Below are 18,843 nucleotides of genomic sequence, written 5' to 3'. Positions count from 1 at the left end.
ATTGGCCTGTGCGGTCCTGCAGGGTTCGGTTTTCCCCCCATGCTGTTTAACATCTACATGAAGCCACTGGGAGAGGTCATCCGGAGACTTGGACTGAGTTGTCAGCAATATACAGATGACACTCAGCTCTATCTCTCCTTGTCACCTGATCCTAGGGAGGTGGTGGATGTCCTGAATCAGGGATTGGAAGCCGGGATGGGTTGGATGTGGGCTAATAACCTGAGACTGAATCCGGACAAGACGGAGGTAATGTTGGTCAGCAGGAGAGCCAATCAGGATGAGGTGATTCTACCGGTTCTAGATGGGGTTGCACTCCCCTTGAAGGAGCAAGTACGCAGCTTGGGGGTATTACTGGACCTGACTCTGCTTTTGAAAGCTCAGGTGGAGGCAGTGACCAGGGGTGCCTTTGCACGGCTTTGGCTAGTACGCCAGCTGCATCCCTTTCTTGAGAAGGCAGATCTGGCCACAGTTACCCATGCCTTAGTCACGTCGCGGCTGTAACGTGCTCTACGTGGGGCTGCCCTTGAAGACTATCCGGAAACTGCAGCTTGTACAAAATGTGGCAGCTAGGGTTCTATCTGGAGCTGCCCGGTGTGATCATATCACACCTATTTTGAAAGAGCTACACTGGTTACCAGTGTGTTTCCGGGTCCAAGTCAAGGTGTTGGTTTTGACCTTTAAAGCCCTTAACGGTTTGGACCCGGGATACCCGAGGGACCGCCTGCTCCCAAGGGTTGATGCCCACCTGATGAGATCATCTGAGGGGGATCTGCTCCTGGTGCCGACAATGAGGGAGGCTCGGCTGTCATGAACTCAGGACAGGGCCTTCTCTGTTGCTGTCCCCAGACTTTGGAATGCTCTCCCAGTGGTCATTTGCTCCTCGGACTCCATCACAGTTTTTAGAAAATTGTTAAATCTTGACCTTTTATCCAGGCCTTTGCATGATTGTTTTATTGCTGCTTCTGTGTGTGTTTATCCGTGTACAGATTTTATGTTTGTATTTTATATATTTTAAAGCAGATTTGTTGTCATATTTTTAGCTTAATACCTTTAACTGTCATTTTCTATTATATTTTTTTTAACTTTTGTAAACCACCTTGGGATTGTTTTTAATGGAAGGCAGTATATAAATTTAACAATAAATAAATAAATAAATAAATACTCCTAACACTGTCAGCTACATAACTGACCATGATAATCCCTCCATTCCAGTTATCCTTGTGTTCTGATAGACAAATTACCTTAGCTTCATTATGCCATATGCTCCTGACAACTATGACCACCTGGATTTTTTTTATCTTCTAGCACTGACATTTTGCGCTATATCTTTGTGCTATAGCTCTGAGATTTAACACAACAACAACAGAGCTGAGTCCATTGACTCAGTAATGCAAATATTTACTACAGGTACCTAATCCGCTTTAGCACACGGATAATTGGTAAAATGTTTTTAATTAGAACTGAGCAAAAAATTCAATAGGTTCAAAGGAATCACAGCATTTCAATAGAAGATAAACATTCATCAAATTGCCCAGTACGCTTACTGGAATATTCAGCACTTCGTGGGATATATTTAACACCAAACCCTTCAACATTTCACAGTTAACAATAAAAACCACTCTTGTGTCCTGGAAATACCCATATTACCACGCTCAGAGTCACCGTCCTATCCACTCCCCCCCCCCCCCCCGATCACCATTATATAGATATTATTGTTGAAGATTCTGTCTGCTGTGTGCTGCATTTGGTTACATTGTAATAATTTGCCCTGAATTGACTTTTGAAGCAGATGTGTGAATATGATGATCTATCAATTCCTTTAAAAATGCATACCATGGCCCTGACCTCTAACAACAGCCGAGACTCAGAGCTCAAAGGGGAAAGAACCAGGCAAATCCCCATCATGAATGGCAGCTGCTGACCTGCAGATTCCGAGCCCCAGCAGTGACAATGAACCAGGCAACAAGGAGCCCTGGGAACCTGAACCCGGACCACCCCCCAATATCAGGCTCATATAAAGGGTTAGACCTGGGTGTATCCGAAACCTCTTGCCCTTCAGTAGTCACCTGATGCAGGGAACACATTAGCCAAGAGGTGGAAAGACAGGTGAGTGCTCAGCTTCAGGTCCCAGGGCTGCCCCTTTACGTTGCTCCATGTCTCTACACAAGAAGCAGTGTCTAAGGCAGATACGGCCAAAAGGCATAAATGGCTCAGCCGGAGCTGGGACTCTATTGGAACCACTTGCTCCCCTGGAACTCAACTCCCTCTCCTTCATGGGCCTCCATGGGAGACCACAATGACACATAAGAATTGTGACAGAATTTTTAATCCCACAACTGAACTGGCTGTACTTGTTACAGAATAGCTGTAACTCATTTACTCAGCCCATATTGCCTCTCTAGATGGATTATTATTGTTGGGATGGATGGGAGGAAATTTTGGCATCTTGTGTTTGTGCATGTACGAGCACTGAAGTTTTGTTCATGTATGAAAGCAGTGGCCGACATCCAGACTAATGCTATGCTGGCACAACATTGCTTTCCATTGTGGCAGAGGGAGAAGTTTTGGCAATTCTCCCTTCCTTCTGCAGCTGACTTCTCTTATGAAAATATATCTTAGGGTTTCCTGCAATACTGAGGGACATATTTTCAGGAGGCATTTGCACATAATGCAGAATCCACTGGACCCATGATTCCAGTCCCCCCTCCCCCACTCTCCTGTCTGAATTGGGATGTCATACAGATCACTCTCTCTGCAGTCAGTGAGACTGCAGAAAGGAGGAGGTGGCTGTGCAGAACAGTTCTTGCACAGGAGGAAGGAGGACAGGCATGCTGTATGGAACCTCAGGATCAGGATTAACCTCAGGATAGTCTCCCCAACCCAAGGGTTCTGATTGGAGTTTCAAAATCCAAACCTCAGGTAGGTCTCCTTGTGGAACCAGAATTGCACACATTCAGACAACATGGTGAGATAACATCTGCCTCAGCAAATTCCAGTTTGAACCTTCAGTTAGAACAAAGGTTCACTGCCAAGATTTGAGGTTTGGCTGCGGAAGCGTTATGTACAGCTCCAGACGCAGCCATAACCATGGTTCCGTGCCTATTCAAAAGCACAATCATAGAGGTGGTAGCACAGACTCACCCAGGAACATGGCTGTGCTATGCATGCCACAGCTTTCGCTGTCTGACTCTCAGAGAATCATTCCCACCCCTGACATCCTCCCCTCTCTTCCCCGTTATGCTGGCAACAGGGACCCGTGTGGGGAACTTTAAAGAGACACATCCCTCACACTAATCCTTACTGCAAGTTGCTGTCAAGGGGGAATAGGGCCCCCATCGGATTCCTAGTGGGTTGAAGGATGGGGACAGTGCGCAGTGGGGAGGCAGTGACTACCATGGCTTCACATACCTTGCCGCCTAACCCAAGCAGGTGTCAGTCAGTGCATACAGAAACATGAGTGTGGTGGCGTGAGTTGGGTTGGGAAGCACAGCACACCGCTGCAGCTCCACACCCGAGCAGGTCCCCCTCTATCAGGAAGCAGCACCACACAGAAGCTGCCCGCTTAATTTTCTATTCCCAAACAGCTATGCCTCTCACAGAGCAACCCATGCAGTTTTCTCACCCAGATCCAACAAGAAGGGCCTGGCATGGAAAAGGAGTTACCTGCTGCACAGGTGTGCCCTAGCAGTGGTCACTGGGCAGATATAAGGTGGTGGTCAGGGGGTGCCAATGCACCCAGACCAAGGGCTCTCTTCCCAAAAACAAGAGAACATGTAGCCCTTAAAAGCCAGGGCCAGATGGCCACCTGGCAAATGCGAGGATGTACAGGTAGAGTGTATGTGGGCATCCACGTACAATAGTTCACTGTTTCCAAAATACTCACAAGGTATTTTGGAAACAACAAACAAGGTAGAAAACAGCAACAACCACTGAAGAGATGCTGCACTGGAATAGAACCAGTTGCTCTTTCTGTGCTAAATATAAAAAGAATCAACATTTTGAAAAGTGCCTCTTTGCTGAGTTAGCAGAGGATCTCTACACTACAGTACATGTTATTGGGAACAGGCATGTAAAGAAAGAAATATTAAGTTGTGGCTTTTTTTTTTCTTCATGCTTAGTCCTGTCCTTAAAGAGCAAACATTTGAGGGTATATATATTTGAAGGTATTTGAATTACAACTTCTGTTGTAACTATGATGGCAACCGTATGATGGAAGTAAAAAAGAATCTCAATCTTGGCCCACAGATACACATTAGTCTGGGCATTTTGCCACTTGGCTATAGAAACGTTTATTGCCACAACAAGACTTTGGGGGAAAAGAAGCATACTTAATAATGAAATTTATTTAGTTGTGTCTTGCATAATTATATATGTAATTTTGAAGATATGGCAATTTAATAACAAATTGGCTCAGGGTAGTGCTCTTTTTATAAAACTGAACTCTCAACAAGATCTGTAGGTACAGCCTAAGTGGTACTATGCTAGATCCCATGCCAAAGTAATTAGTGAGGAAAATGTGTTTGAAAGTGTGCGTGTGGTGGGGAGGGGGATATTGCCAAGCTATGAAAACAAACTTATGTTGTTTGATTGTATACTGACATGAACAGCCTTCCTTTAAAGTGAGCTGGGTAAAAAATGTGGAAAGATAAAGCCAGTCCCTGTTAAGCTTCCCATTAGAGGAATTCATTATTACTCTTTATATAATTGATCCAGTGTGGCATACAGCATTCTGCTAAAAGGTCAGTAGATCAGTTGGGATTTCATCAGCTTCAGGTAAATGCACACATTATTCTCAACAGGCAATAATTACAGCTATTATTTTTGACCATGTGAAGTTATTTCTCTGCTACCACATATCAACTATATTAGGGGTCCTCAGTCAATTATTTAACAACAGGACTGAAGGTGTAATAAGACAATGCTGTTCATTTTTATCAACCTGGTTGTGTGAAGCCTCTTATAATAAGAGTAAGGCCGCATTTGCATTTAGCACTTACCTGTAAGCATTCGGACATAACCGACAGGACCCTCTCTGCAGTCAGAGAGAGACTGCAGAAAGGAGAGGAACTGGCTGTGTGGGCTTCCTTCTGGAATGAAGGACAGTCCCAGCAGCCAATCACAGCTGGAGGATCTTCCTCCCTCAGCTCTGATTAGAACTCAGTGGGGCTGCAGTTCAGCATTTGGATGTAACACTGGAAGGTTGAAACCTCAGGTAGGAGCAGTGAAACTCACTACAAGCTGAAGGTTCAAATTGGAGGTTTTTTGGGAGGAAAGCTTGGGTCATGTTTGTGTCCGAACCATGGTTGCACACATTCGGACATACTAAAAATTCAACCTCAGGCCCTTTCAACTCCAGTTTCCCGTTATGTGCAAATGGGGCCAAAGTGTATCGTACTACTGAGTTTTGTCCATAATTAAATACCAAAGTTCTTGCAGACAACACAGCACCAAGGAATTCTGATGGAAGCAAAAAAGTATTTTGAGAAGAATAGCAAAATTTGGCAGAGTGGGTCCGCACAACCCCGTCACTGGTACTAAGTTTCACTTAAAGCACAAGCTGAGTGTGGAGGTTTCTGCTCAGGTGAAACATCTAAGAATGAAGTGTTGCTGGTATGTGGGCACTTCTGCTGTTTTCTAGAGTAATGGGGGATGGACAATTTTCACTGATCTCTTCTTTGCCCAGAAGCACTCAATCTAACCTAAAAATAAATCCCCGAGAGTCATACAACCCTTAGGGACCTACTCGCAGGTCACATGGAGTGCTTCTGGGGAAGGGAACCTTAGCAAAAATCACACACACAAACACACACACACACACACACACACACACACACACACACACGCTGTGTTAGTCTGCAGGGCAACTGCACCTGCACTTCTTACAAAGCACTCATGCTTCTTTAGTCTGCATGCCGGCTAATCAGAATGGTTACTGGTGTATTTTAGGAAATTGACCATTTTGCAGAATGAATTTCACCTTGGGTTTACCAGGAATTTTAACCTCTAAGTCTCTTCACTAAAAGTGGTGCAGTGAAGAAGAGGATGCCTTTGAGCATAGGCAGTGTGTCATTGTCTCACAATCTGTTATTCCTCTTGAATTAGGATATTTCTCAATTCCTGTTTAGGGAATCTATATATTGTAGATTTGAGACTACTAACCAGCTCGATAATTACTTTCAGCTGCCCTACATTATTTTTATTTAGTATGCCGTCCTGCACAAGCTAAATTGAAACCATTGGTTCCCATTAAACACAACATCAAAAGCCCTGAGGGAAGTTTCAGTCACTGATTACTTGGGTGACACTGAAGCCAGAAGCCCCAAATAACATCTACTGCTACTTTTAGACATGTATCAATAATATTCAAGTGTTACTAAATATCAGTACCATTTGACTTTTTTCTTCTGTTGTAGACCAGTCATGGGAAGGAACTACAGGTCTTTTATAACTCAATCTCTCATACTATAGGAACTCATACATATGAAAAGAAAACATTGTCAGGATTGCCTATCCATATTAATTTATTTTTCCTTATGCTCCATTTTTAGCGAAGGACAATATATCAGTGATCAATACAAAATAGAAGTGCTTTAGAGCTAAATGTGTATACATAACAAGTGAACAATCTCGATAAGTAATGGTTTTCATCACAGTGTAAAATGAACTGCTTTGATCAGGGCAATTCTAAGTTTCAGTTCAATACAGTTTTCTACACATGGATTTCCCCCCAGGAAAAATCACTTAACAGGATATCAGATTCTTTCTGGCTCTAGCCAAGTGTGAGCAGAAGTAGCTATGCCCATTACATGGATGCCCCCTCAAAGTAGCATCACCATGGTGAGTTCAGAACACTCAGTAGGAATGACATCATGCTTTGATTTTCATGATGGGAGTGGGGAATTCATGATATTAAGATGCACATGATTATGAAGATTTTTAGGGGAGGAACTTAAGAGCTCAACAAGGGAATACTGTTTTTGACATCCCAACTTTTAGAAAGAGCAAGCAAATTGGGCCTATAGGCATTGGCTTTTGGTTCTTATTTAAACAAGGAGATGGGGCCAGAGCTCAGAGAAAGAGCATCTGCTTGTCATGTAGAAGGTCCCAGGTTCAATCCCTGACATCTCCAGGTAGGGCTGGAAGAGACTCCTGCTTGTACCTTTGAGTGCCACTGCCAGTCAGTGTAGACAATACTGAGCTAGATGGACCAGTCGTATACAGTAGTTTCCTATGTTCTTAGGGTTGGCACCTACATTTCAAAAAAGTGAAATTCAGGTGACAATTCCAAAGGTGTAACATTCAAGAGATATGAACACATTTCTACAAGACAAGTGCAATTTCTGCCCATAACCACTGAAGATATGAGACACATTTTTAAAATTCAAATTGGGCCACAACTTTATTAAATAGAACAACGCTGAAAAGATAACGGTGATTGGCTCTCCACCTCCTACAGTGTGGTAGCTATGAGCTCGCTGCCATCAGCACAAGTCCCACGTAAACCCTTAGGACAACACATCTTGGCTCCAGACAGCATCGGCCTAAGGCTGATGCTCTCCATCTTTGCCAACCTAGTGATAAGGCAACTACTTACAGGAATTGCCTCCCACAAAACATACAGCCTTTAAGACTGGCGACCTTCCTCACAGGTTAGAGTAAGTCCAGTCCAGCATTCCCTGAGCTGTGAAGCATCTAGGGACTGTCAAAGACCCTTCTTCATGCCAAATGCATGCCTTAAGGTGCTCACCAACCCTACACTACCCCTGAATGCTGCACTGTACCTGCCACAGGAAGAGGCCAGCCTAACTTGGCTCCATCCACCATCCTTTAGCACCACAGCCAAACCTCTATGCAAATTAGCCAAGAAAATATCTGATCCCAACTGGGACAAATGAACCTCATCACCCCTAAACAAATATGGATGGGTGTATTGAATGTCCGGATGACAAATAAACCCTCCACCCAAAGCTGAAACAAATATGCCCAGATTATGATTAATCTTGGCATGGGCTCTGCCTGCCTGCCTGCCCTGGCTTAACAGCTCCATGCCACATGTGGCGCTGGAGCAAGGCTGAACATAGGAGCATATTGCCTGGGTTCCAGCCCCTCAAAACCTCCAAATCCCTGCATGCCTGGCAGGATATGGCTCTCCCTGACTTACTACATGTCATTTCCCCCCAAATGCACCATGAGAATATCCAGAAGCTGATTCAACTCCAGAAATTCCCAAACCATGGCAAAAGTTGATCAAATAGCATACCCCTCCTGCCAAGCCATGAGATCACAGCAAGATGGCCCAAGCCTAGCTGTGTTGCCCAGTAATATTCTAATGCCCGCTTGTTGGCCCAGAACACAATTGAATGTCCTACAATCGGCACCCTGGCTCACGGAACTGGCAGACCAAGCCCTGCCAAAAAAGAAAACACAAGTCATGCATTAGGAATCAATTCCAGACATACCGCTTGTATACCTTTGACCCCCAGCACCCAATGCGCTTAACGCTGTCATTGCATTACACAAGCCTCACTGCCATGGATGCAGCCCCAATCCTAAAAGAATGAAGGAAAAAGACATCTACACAGGCAAACCCAGCTCCTTCAGTGCCAATCTCAGCACAGCCCAAAATGGATATTGGATAAGGGGGGACCTGGCCAGATAATAGAAGGGGCATCCCCTGGATGGTCATCTCAGTGACACATAATGCTCTAAGGCACTAACTGGCACATCACAGAGCCGACAGCTCTTCACAAAGTGACCAGTTGCTCCCTTCCCCTCTGATCAGTCTGCAGCAATATGGTAACATGCTGAGTATAGAGTGACAGATTCTCCCTATGCACCACTCTTGCATGAGGTCCAAATCTCCCTCTGGGGAGGGAGATGCCAAAAAGTACCAAAAAAAGGAAACCACCATGGCCATCTGGAAAAGTGCCACCTCGAAGGTTGAGTGGCACAATGAAGGTAGGAGTCCTAGCAATGAATCCACAATCCTGGGAGTAAATTGGTCATCAGCTTGTGACCAACCGGGACCGACCCTCCACCATCCTATGCACTCTGAAATCCCAAGAAGAGTAAGCAAAGCCTAACACCTTACAATAGAAGGCAACAGCCACCAAATGGCCAGCCAGTGTAGTGGCCAACAGCCCCATGGGCTGTAACTGCACCAAATGATGTGTTGCCTGCACCAAACCAAATGATCAGTAGGTGCAGGCAACACATCAGCTAATCTCCGCCTTGCCCTGAAAGACTGAAATGCCCTGACCTTCCTAGCATAAGTGGATCTGGTCCTTTGAGCCAGCAATGCCCCCATCACCCTGTACGCCCCTATGTGCCAAGGTTCCAAAGCCAAAGCTGCATCTTCTCTGACTCCAGATGCACTCCCAGGGCTAGCTGGTGAAAACGCTCCTCCTGTAAATGAGAGAGCACATCCACAATGACATTCTGCAACTCTGGAACATGTTTGGCAACGAACAGAATATTATTCTGCAAGCACTGCAGCATGAATACCTGCACCAGATCCATGACCCACTGCAACTTGGCAGTCTGGGAATTAACAATGTGCAGAGTAGCCAAATTAATGCACCAGAAGTGGACTGTAGAATTTGCAAAAGATTCCACCCAAATGTGAATTGCCACCACAAAAGGGAAAATTTTCAAAAAGGTGAGGTCCCTTGTCAGGCCCTGCTCAGCCCAGTCAACCTGCTGCACACCAGTGGCCCATGGAATAGATTCTGAAGCTGACTCCCCAAGCTGCATCTGAGTGTACTTGAAGGTCAGCTTCAAGCAAACGCTCAGTATGCCAAACAAAAAACCCATTATACATTTATTTTATTTAAAATATTTCTATACTGCCGAAAACCTGCATCTCTGGGTGGTTTACAATTAAAATCATCAAAACATTAAAAACATTCAAAACCCAGTATTAAAAATATTAAAACAATAAATTTAATTAAAATCCTGGCTGAATAAATTTGTCTTCAGTGTCTTTTTATAAGTTGCCAAAGATGGGGAGGCTCTTATTTCAACAGGGAGCATATTCCAAAGTCCAGGGGCTGCAATGGAGAAGGCCCATTCCCAAGTAGATGCCAGACGAGTTGGCGGCAACTGCAGACAAACCTCTCCAGATGATCTTAAAAAGCACTGGGGCTCATGGTGAAGAAGACGTGACAGCTGTTCCAAAAGTGTCCAAAATGTCTGTCCAGACTTCAAGATCGGCTTTCATGTGTGCAGAGACCTGGAGCCTGTGGTGAGGTTCCCTCAGACCAGCTGTCATGTAAAATAAGATGTTGCAGAAAAGCCCTGCCAGGAGCCACCACCTTGCAAGTGAAGTTCAAATGCCCAAGCAGAGCCAGTAACTGCCTGAGGGTGACCTTCTTGGCAGAAAGGCAAAACTGCAGCCTGTCCTTAAGAGCCACCAGCTTATCCATCAGCAGCCTGGAACACTCTGCCACTGTATCCAGTTCTATACCCCAAAATGTGAGTTTAGTAACTGGCCCTCAGTCTTGTCCCTTGCAAGGGGCACTCCCAGGTCCTGGCACAGACCCATAAACACGTGCAACAAATGCTCACACTTGCCAGAGCCACCCAGGCCCACCAAAAAAAAAAAAAAAAAAAAAGGTCTAAGGAATGGGCAGTAGTGCCTACCCCAGCTCTGCACCTAACAGCCCCCTCCAGCATGGCACTAAATATTTCAACGACAGCACATGACATATAGCAGCCCATTGGCAAGGCCCGGTCCATGTAGTAAGAGCCCTGAAAGGCAAAACCCAAGCAACAAAAATCAAGGGGATGCACAGGAAACAGCTAGCTGAAAGTCAGACTCTATATCACATTTTGCCAGAAATGCCACAGGCCCACAAACTACATATCACGCATACTGGCCAAATGATGTGCACCAGATGGAGCAAAGCTCTACTGGTATGCCATCATTGACCGAAGAACCCTTTGGAAAAGACAGAAGATGAATCAGCCTGAGGATGAATCAACTTGGTGTCCCAGGTTGAGGTGTTGGCCAGAAGTGCCTTCTAACAGCTTTGGCTGATACAACAGCTGTGTTTGTTTTCTGAGATAAATGACCTCAGTGGTACATATGGTGGTAACCTCCAGACTGGATTACTGCAATGCGCTCTAGGTCAGGTTGCCCTTGTATGTAGTCTGGAAACTACAGTTGGTCCAGAATGCGGCAGCCAGGTTGGTCTCTGGGTCACCTTGGAGAGCCCATGTTACTCCCATATTGAAAAAGTAACACCAGCTGCCGATAAGTTTCCGGGCAAAATGCAAGGTGCTGATTATACCCTATAAAGCCCTAAATGGCTTGGGCCCTGGGTATTTAAGAAAACGTCATGAACCCCACTGTGCATTGAGATCATCAGGAGAGCTCCATCTGCAGTTGCCACTGGTGGCTACTCAGGGAAGGGCCTTCTCTGCTGCTGCCTTGAAGCTTTGGAATGCTCTCCCTGCTGAAATAAGAGCTTCCCCATCTCTGAGATTCTTTTAAAAGTCTTTAAAGATGAATCCATTCACCCAGGCTTTTAATTAAATATTGTTTTAACAGTTTCAACATGGATTTATAATATTGTTTAAAAAATTAAATTGTAATATTTTAACTTTTTCTATTATTTATTTTGCTTCATTATAAACCACCCAGAAACGTATGTTTTGGGTGGTATAAAAAAGTTAAATAAATAAATAAATCCATATGAGAGGGTTTATGCAGCCACCCTGGAAGGATTATCCAAGAGCTATTCATGCAACATCTGTACCTTAATGGGACAAGGTCCCTTTTCCAGTGGGGGAGTGGTTGCCCTCACCGCAACCTTTTTCTGTGGCCTGGTGTGAGCCACTCCCCCTGGAACAATATCTGCAGGGGAAGTGTGTAGAGCAACCACCACAATTAAATTACAAACACACCAGCTGGGGTTAAACCAGCTTGGAGGAGTCCATCGTGGTGGTGGTGGTGGGGGTGCAACAGCAACCACAGGTGTCCTGAAATAATGTGCCTGCTGTCAGCATGCTCACCCTGCATGGGATGCGATGGGTTAGCTCTGGATGCTTTTTGTCCCACCTGATCCTAGATTCGAGGGCTGCTTTTTGGCATAAACGCCAATAATACCACAGTCACAAGTATCTCGTGAAATCCCTGTGGCTGCGATGAATATGCCAAAGTACTTTGACAGTGCAGGGCCCCATACAGGCTGAACCTGCATCACCACTCCCATGTATATGGAGAATGTGGTAATCCAATTTGCCCAGTTGCATCCAATGGGCCTCCACTTATTCTGCTCAGATTCCTTAGGTTGATCGCCTTCCCTAGGGATTGTCTCATGCTCACTAAACAATAGCTGGAAGACGTTAATGTACTCATCCCTCCAGATGTGTTCATTAGTAGCCTGGAGGAGGTGATCACCAAGAGGCAGGGATACCCCATCACAAGGACAGTTCTCCAAAGAAGGTGTACTAGGCAAAGCCCTGGTAACTGTGCATGATGTTCCCATCCATGTGCCATGGTCAGGTGAACCCTCACCCTGCCACACTTGATTGCAAGCTCCCCACAGGGTAAAATGTTGCCCCACTAAGCCTATACGCCACCCTTGAAGCCCTGGGTAGGAACCAGGTAGCTCAACAAGTAATGTGTGAAATGGTTGTTGGTAGAAACCAAATTGTCCTATGGGCCAAGATAACAGCCCTAAAGGTGGCTCACCAGCACCCAGGGGCGTATCTAGGGTGGGGCAGGCAGAGCATGTGCCCCGGGCACCACTTGAAGGGGGCGCCATTTCTTATTTTTAAAAGAAAACATTTTAAAAATGGCCACCGAAAACAAAATGGCCACTGTGCATGCTCAAATGCCCTCTGTGAGGCCCTAGGCCATGCCAGGCCTCGCAGACGCCATTTGAGCATGCGCGGTGGCCATTTTGTTTTCAGCAGCCTTAAAAAAAAAATTTTTTTTAAATGGCCACCACACATGCTCAAATGGTCCCTGTGAGGCCCCAGAGTCCAGTGGGGGGGGGACCTTTGCAGACCCCCCCCCACACACAGCCTTTAGGAAGCCCACCAAAGGGGCTACAGGTAAAATTTTTTTAAAAATAATTAATATAATATAAGTCACTGTACACATAATCAGTTTGGCACTATGTACAGAGAATCAGGGCTTGTGAATACTGAGCTGATGCTTATGAGCTAGGATTGTATTCATTTGCTCTTATTTTGCTTCTTGTGATAAGTGAGTTAAATGTGATGTCTTAATCATTTGGCTATTAATGGTGAGTTTGTCTTTGAATCAGTGTGAAATCCTTAGTATTAAGGCTCACTGGGAGTTTCTTGCTCTCTTTCTCTCATTTTAACTGTCTTTCTGAAAGACTAGAATATATTCCAAGCAGTGACACAGTTTACTCTGCATATCCTTTAATTATTTTCAGAGTATCTGGGAAAAGTCAAATTCTCCATTGATTTTTAAAACTTATGTAATGGTGATGCTATAATGCCTAGTAGAGAATTAGACAGGCACTTCTGTTTAGTTTTCCAAGTACACCTCCACATAGTATTTGGGTATTTCATGAGCCCCAGCATACTGAAATTTGTAGTTTTCCAGCATTTTTTGGTCTGGCTACGTCCACTGCTAAATAGTTTTTGAAATATTAAAGGATTAAAAAGCTTGGCTTGTACTTTTCAGCTGATATGGTAAAGTTCTCTGAAAGATGGGAATCAGATGTTTGGACAGGGGGCGCAATTTCAGTGCTTGCCGTAGGCATTATTTTCCCTAGATACGCCTCTGCCATCACCCACCCCGAACACCCTCCCTGGTTTGGTTCAGTTTGCAGGGGTTCGTGAGATTAAATTTTAAAAAAACTTTTAAAAATTAGATTTTACTTACTGCCACCCAGTCCAGGGCTTAGATTCAGCCATGGGGTGGGGGGTGTCTCCAGAAGTTTCCCCTCTCCCATATCAGCCTCCATTTATGTACAAATTACCCGGTTCAGGCGGTCCTGTTCTCTGTTGCCCATGCCAAATGGGCCTTTATGTGGCTGGGTCATTGTTATTTTTGTAAAGTCACGAACCCCACCACCCCCAAAAATAGCCAGGGGGTCTGGTAGCAAACTGAATCGGGGGGGGGGGGGGAGGGTTTGGTTTGATATCTGATTCTTGAACTGAACAGGTTCGATGTTGAACCTATTCGACATCGAATCTGTTTGCACATGCCTAATACATATGTGAGAAAGGAAGATTAAGAAACAAGCAGTGGTAGGAGGGAAAGCATGCTTGATGCATATCTTAATACATAGCTCACACACACCCATGGAGTACTGACTCTTATCCCTTATTGGTTTTGAAATAACTAGCTGCCTTCTGTGCTGCTCACACAATATGATTCCCTTCCAAAGTTATCAGTCCTCATTGGGCCCAGAGTACTTACTGTCATGATCCAGCCATACTTGCTCTTGGACTATGACGTGGTCTTCTCCTTTTCAGCACTGAGGATCCTATGTTTACTACCAAGCTGGAGCTTGGCCCTTTTGCAGACATTCTTTCTGAGGAGTGTGGGGTCTTGGGTGACCCAGCGGTCAAATCTAGACCCCCTGCTCCAGCTCTGGACTCTCCTCCATCATGCCTAGGGCTCCAGGAACAGTTATGACAACAAATTAGAATAGCACTCCAGAAATAGCAGTGAAGGGGTCGCCTGGTTGCCCAGGGGTTCCTTTCCAGTGGACCTACTTGGAAGGAGGAAAAAAGCTCTGGTGCATGCCCTAGATTGGGACTGAGCTAGAATTAGGAAGGGTTGGGTTGCCGCCACTATATTCATGCTTCAGCCTCAGCCTCGTTTTCACCTATGCAACAGCTCGGAACTGGGAGTTCATTGCAGACCCAGTTCCAGGTTTTTGCTCCAGCCCTCTGCTTCTGCTTTCTGTCTTGGCCCTTGCTTCAGCCTCCGAGCCCCATCTCCTGCTTTGCGCTCTGATTTCCAGCCTGCAGCTTCCTCTGGCCTCTCCTGCCTCCAACTCTGGCTCCAGCCCTAACCTGCAATCCAGTCTCATCCTGAGCCTCCTGTGACCTACTTTGCCTCTTGAAGGCAAAGGACCACCTTACTCGGCACCAGTCCGCTCTACCATTGCTATCCTGTGAGGAGGCCCTCTTCCAGGTCCCACCATATTCTGAGGTGAAATTGGTTGGAACGCAGCATGTGAGTGAGTCACTGTTTCTAGTCGAAAGTTGGTATAGGGATTTTAAATAGCTTCCACCTCCCTTTCCCCATATCCATTCAGAATTGTTTGCAACTCTTATATTACAATTCCAGAGAAATGTATACAACAAACTGTACAAAGAGATGACAAATTACAATTAACGTACTACATTACAATTAAATGCCTGAATCTGGAATCCAATTTCACTTTTCTGGGAATAAACCCCACTGAGCACAGTGGGACATACTTATGGGCATAGCGTCCATTGGATGAGGAGGTGCAAATGTCCCTGGGCCCGGAGAGTCAAGGGGCCCACAAGGGCCCCACCACCTTCCTCCCGTGCATCCCTACACTGCCATTTCCTATTTCCCCTTGATGTTGTTGGTAGTGGTGGCAGCAGGCTCCGCTTCCCCCTCCGTGGCCGGCACACAGGCCTCCCCATTGAGTAGGGAGAGTGTTGCATGCTGTGCCATCTGGACACTGCCTCGGTAAGTGTCCCTCACCGTGCACCCTGCCACTCACCTCGCCTCCCCCGGCTGGCTCTCCTTCCCCAGGACACCAGCAGCCTGCTGTGTGTGTAAACGCAGCTTATGCTCTCTGGAGCATCTCTGGCTGCCTGGGAGAGAGACAACGATGCTTGCTTTGCTTTCCCAGCCAGGCTGAGCTGTCCTGGAATAGCCAAGCCAGGCATTTCTACCCTGCAGCAAGTGGGGCTGGGAGGGAAATACGAAAGGACGACAGAACGGACACTCAGCAGCTTGGTAGGGGGTGGTTAGACAGGACGGCTAAAATGGGTGTGCGTGTTACATTCCCCCCTTTTCCTTCCATAACTGAGTGGCAGCGCTGAGAACTAGGAAGAGCCCAGAGCAAGGCACATCTGTAGGGATAGTGATGGAAGAAGAGAAGCACTCCCCACCAATCCATGGGAGGAGCATGCCCCGACCCAGGAGTCTGCTTTGGCTTAAATGCACAGGGGTCAGCCCCCGGCGGGGGCCAAGCAGATGCCTACAAATGGGCACGAAAGCAGCCCCCTCCCCCTGCATCACAGTTCAACCCACACAGCGCTAGTGGGGAGAGAAGCCAGAGCACTGAGAAGCCCACCCACCCGCCACCACAGCCACATATAAATTTAGAGGGGGAAGTGCAGTGGCGAGGCTGGAAAATAGGGGGTGTGGCTTTGGTGCTGGCATGGGGACCCCTCAAAACAACTTTGTCCCCAGGCCACTGGGGGACTCTCTACAACTCTGGACATAATTGTAAATAAACATGCACAGGATTGTGCTGCCTACCTTTTAAATGTCATGTCATTGCTCACAGTAACTCATGGACATTTACATTTCACTATGAATGTGGGTGAGGAATGGCACAACCCTTAAGTGTCGATGGCCCTGATCCAGAAAGAAAGAGAGGTGTGTACAAAGCCTTCCATGGTCATCAGTTATGCCGATGTGTATCTTTAGCTACACCGTGATACCCATCTGAGCACTGTTTTGCTGTCTAGATGTATCTTTAATGCATTCACACCCAGAGCCAAAAATTATCATGTGTGATGAGTTGTTTATAATTACAGTGGCTGAAATACTGTACAATATTCCACCTGCCTTGTAATGGAATGTGTGTGCAGTTGCATAAGCACAAAATGCAACAATTGTGCAAATGCAGTTGTGCGATGAATGGCCTTCTGCCATGCAACTGCATTTGTGCAATTCTTGTGTTTTGCACAACTGCACTCTCACACAACTATGCACACGTTCCATTACAAGGCATTGCGCAGTATGTCAGCCAGTTAGATTAGTGCCACTGTAGACATTGGAGACTCCTGAGATTGGGTGAGTGGCATGCAGGTCAAGTGATGGGTGGAGCCAAAGTGGGTGGTGCCAATGATGGTGGGTGGATCTGCAAGTGGGGCATTGCTAAAACCTTTCCTCCCTAAAAAAACAAAAGCAATATAAGCACTGCGGAGAAAGCTTCAGCTGGTGAGCTTTCTCCTGTCCCCCTGCCCTCCACTGACTTTTTACTTGCCCCCCCAACTACCTATGTTCCTCTCCCACTCCCCTCCACCCTACATACTGGGTGAATATGTATGTATAATTGAACATATTGTATTCTATGTATATCCTGCATTCTTTTGTTGCTAAGGTAAGAAGCACTGCAGCAGGCCTTTTGATTTCACTAACAATTCAACCAACCAACCACAACAATAACTATAGCCCCCATAACAAAGTTCTCCACAATAATTGTTACAGTCTTGGGCCTAATACTTGCCTTAAAACTAGCAGTCAAAACAACCCTAATATTACACAAACATAACCAACTATACAACTTTTCAAACCAACTTGAGTTCTTTAACATGACTGCCCACTGCAACTTACCAAAAACAACAGTCTTTATTGGACAAAATCTCTCAACCCATGTAAACAATGTGTTATGAAAGCTCCCGGTGGGCTCTCTCCTGTTTTTCCCCAGTGGGAAAGCTTTCTTACTGACCATAGTGCCAAATGGAGCCCGGTTATAGTGACTAAACCACCTTAAGTGGTGCAGCGGGGAAATGCTTGACTAACAAGCAGAAGATTGCCAGTTCAAATCCCCACTGGTCTGTTTCCCAGACCATAGTAAACACCTATATTGGGCATTTTGACTCCTGGTGCCCACAGAGCCCTGTAGTTTTCTTTTGGTAGAATACAGGAGGGGCTTACCATTGCCTCCTCCTGTGCAGTATGAGACAATGCCTTTCAGCACCTCCCTATATCACTGCTGCCCGATATAGTACCAGTGGAGATTCGAACCGACAACCTTCTGCTTGTTAGTCAGGCATTCCCCACTGCACCACTTAAGGTGACTGATAAAACAATATATTGGAGAGTAATTGCAGTGCTGTTGGTGGCAGCAGCAGCCAGAGGGGCAGGAAGTGAAGGATACATACCAGCTGACAGAATGTCAGCAAGACATTAAGCAAAAGCACTTCCAACAACAACAACATGTGGTTTTAAAACAGTGGCAAAAATAATAGCTATAAGCGAGCAATAGCTAGAATGCTCCTGGCCTATCCCCTAAAAATGTAAGAGTAGCATCCTTGGGAGGATTCATCCATCCACTGTGGGGCCATGAGCTGCCATGGTGGGTCTTTGGGGAGGCCAAATAGGCGGGCCCTTAGTCCAAGGTTCATTTTGATGTGCAGCTGGGTGCATTCTATGCAGTGCATTTTTAAAAAATGTCCAGTGGAAACTAAGATGTTGTGCAGTTGGGCCTATGGAGTTTAATAAGGACATACTGTAGGTTGTTTCCGAAGATGTAACGGGGTGGGGTGGGGGCAAGATATTGAATATTGTTTGCTTTCCATTTCATAACCTTATACAAAAAGTACATTACAGCCTTCTGTTTCTCTCGCTCATTCTTTGTGAGGCACTATCATTTTTCTTGCTTCCCCTCTTTCTTTGTCCTTCTCATTTCCCCCTCCTTCCCTCTCTGTCACTTTCTATTCATTTGCCTCTTCCTTTCTGTTAGCAAATGCTGAAGGAAGGGGATGCTTGTGGATAGGGGTGGACTGCAGCCACTGCTAGTGCAGAGTTATAATAAACCTGCATGAGTCCTCTATAACATCTGAGTCCTCTGTAACTCATGAAAGAGTGCAAAGGCAACAGCCACACCCACTGCATGTCCCCAGCATCTG

This window comes from Hemicordylus capensis, chromosome 4 (genome assembly GCF_027244095.1).
Source record: "Hemicordylus capensis ecotype Gifberg chromosome 4, rHemCap1.1.pri, whole genome shotgun sequence".
Taxonomy (NCBI): Eukaryota; Metazoa; Chordata; class Lepidosauria; order Squamata; family Cordylidae; genus Hemicordylus; species Hemicordylus capensis.
Note: the sequence above shows the minus strand (reverse complement) of the source record.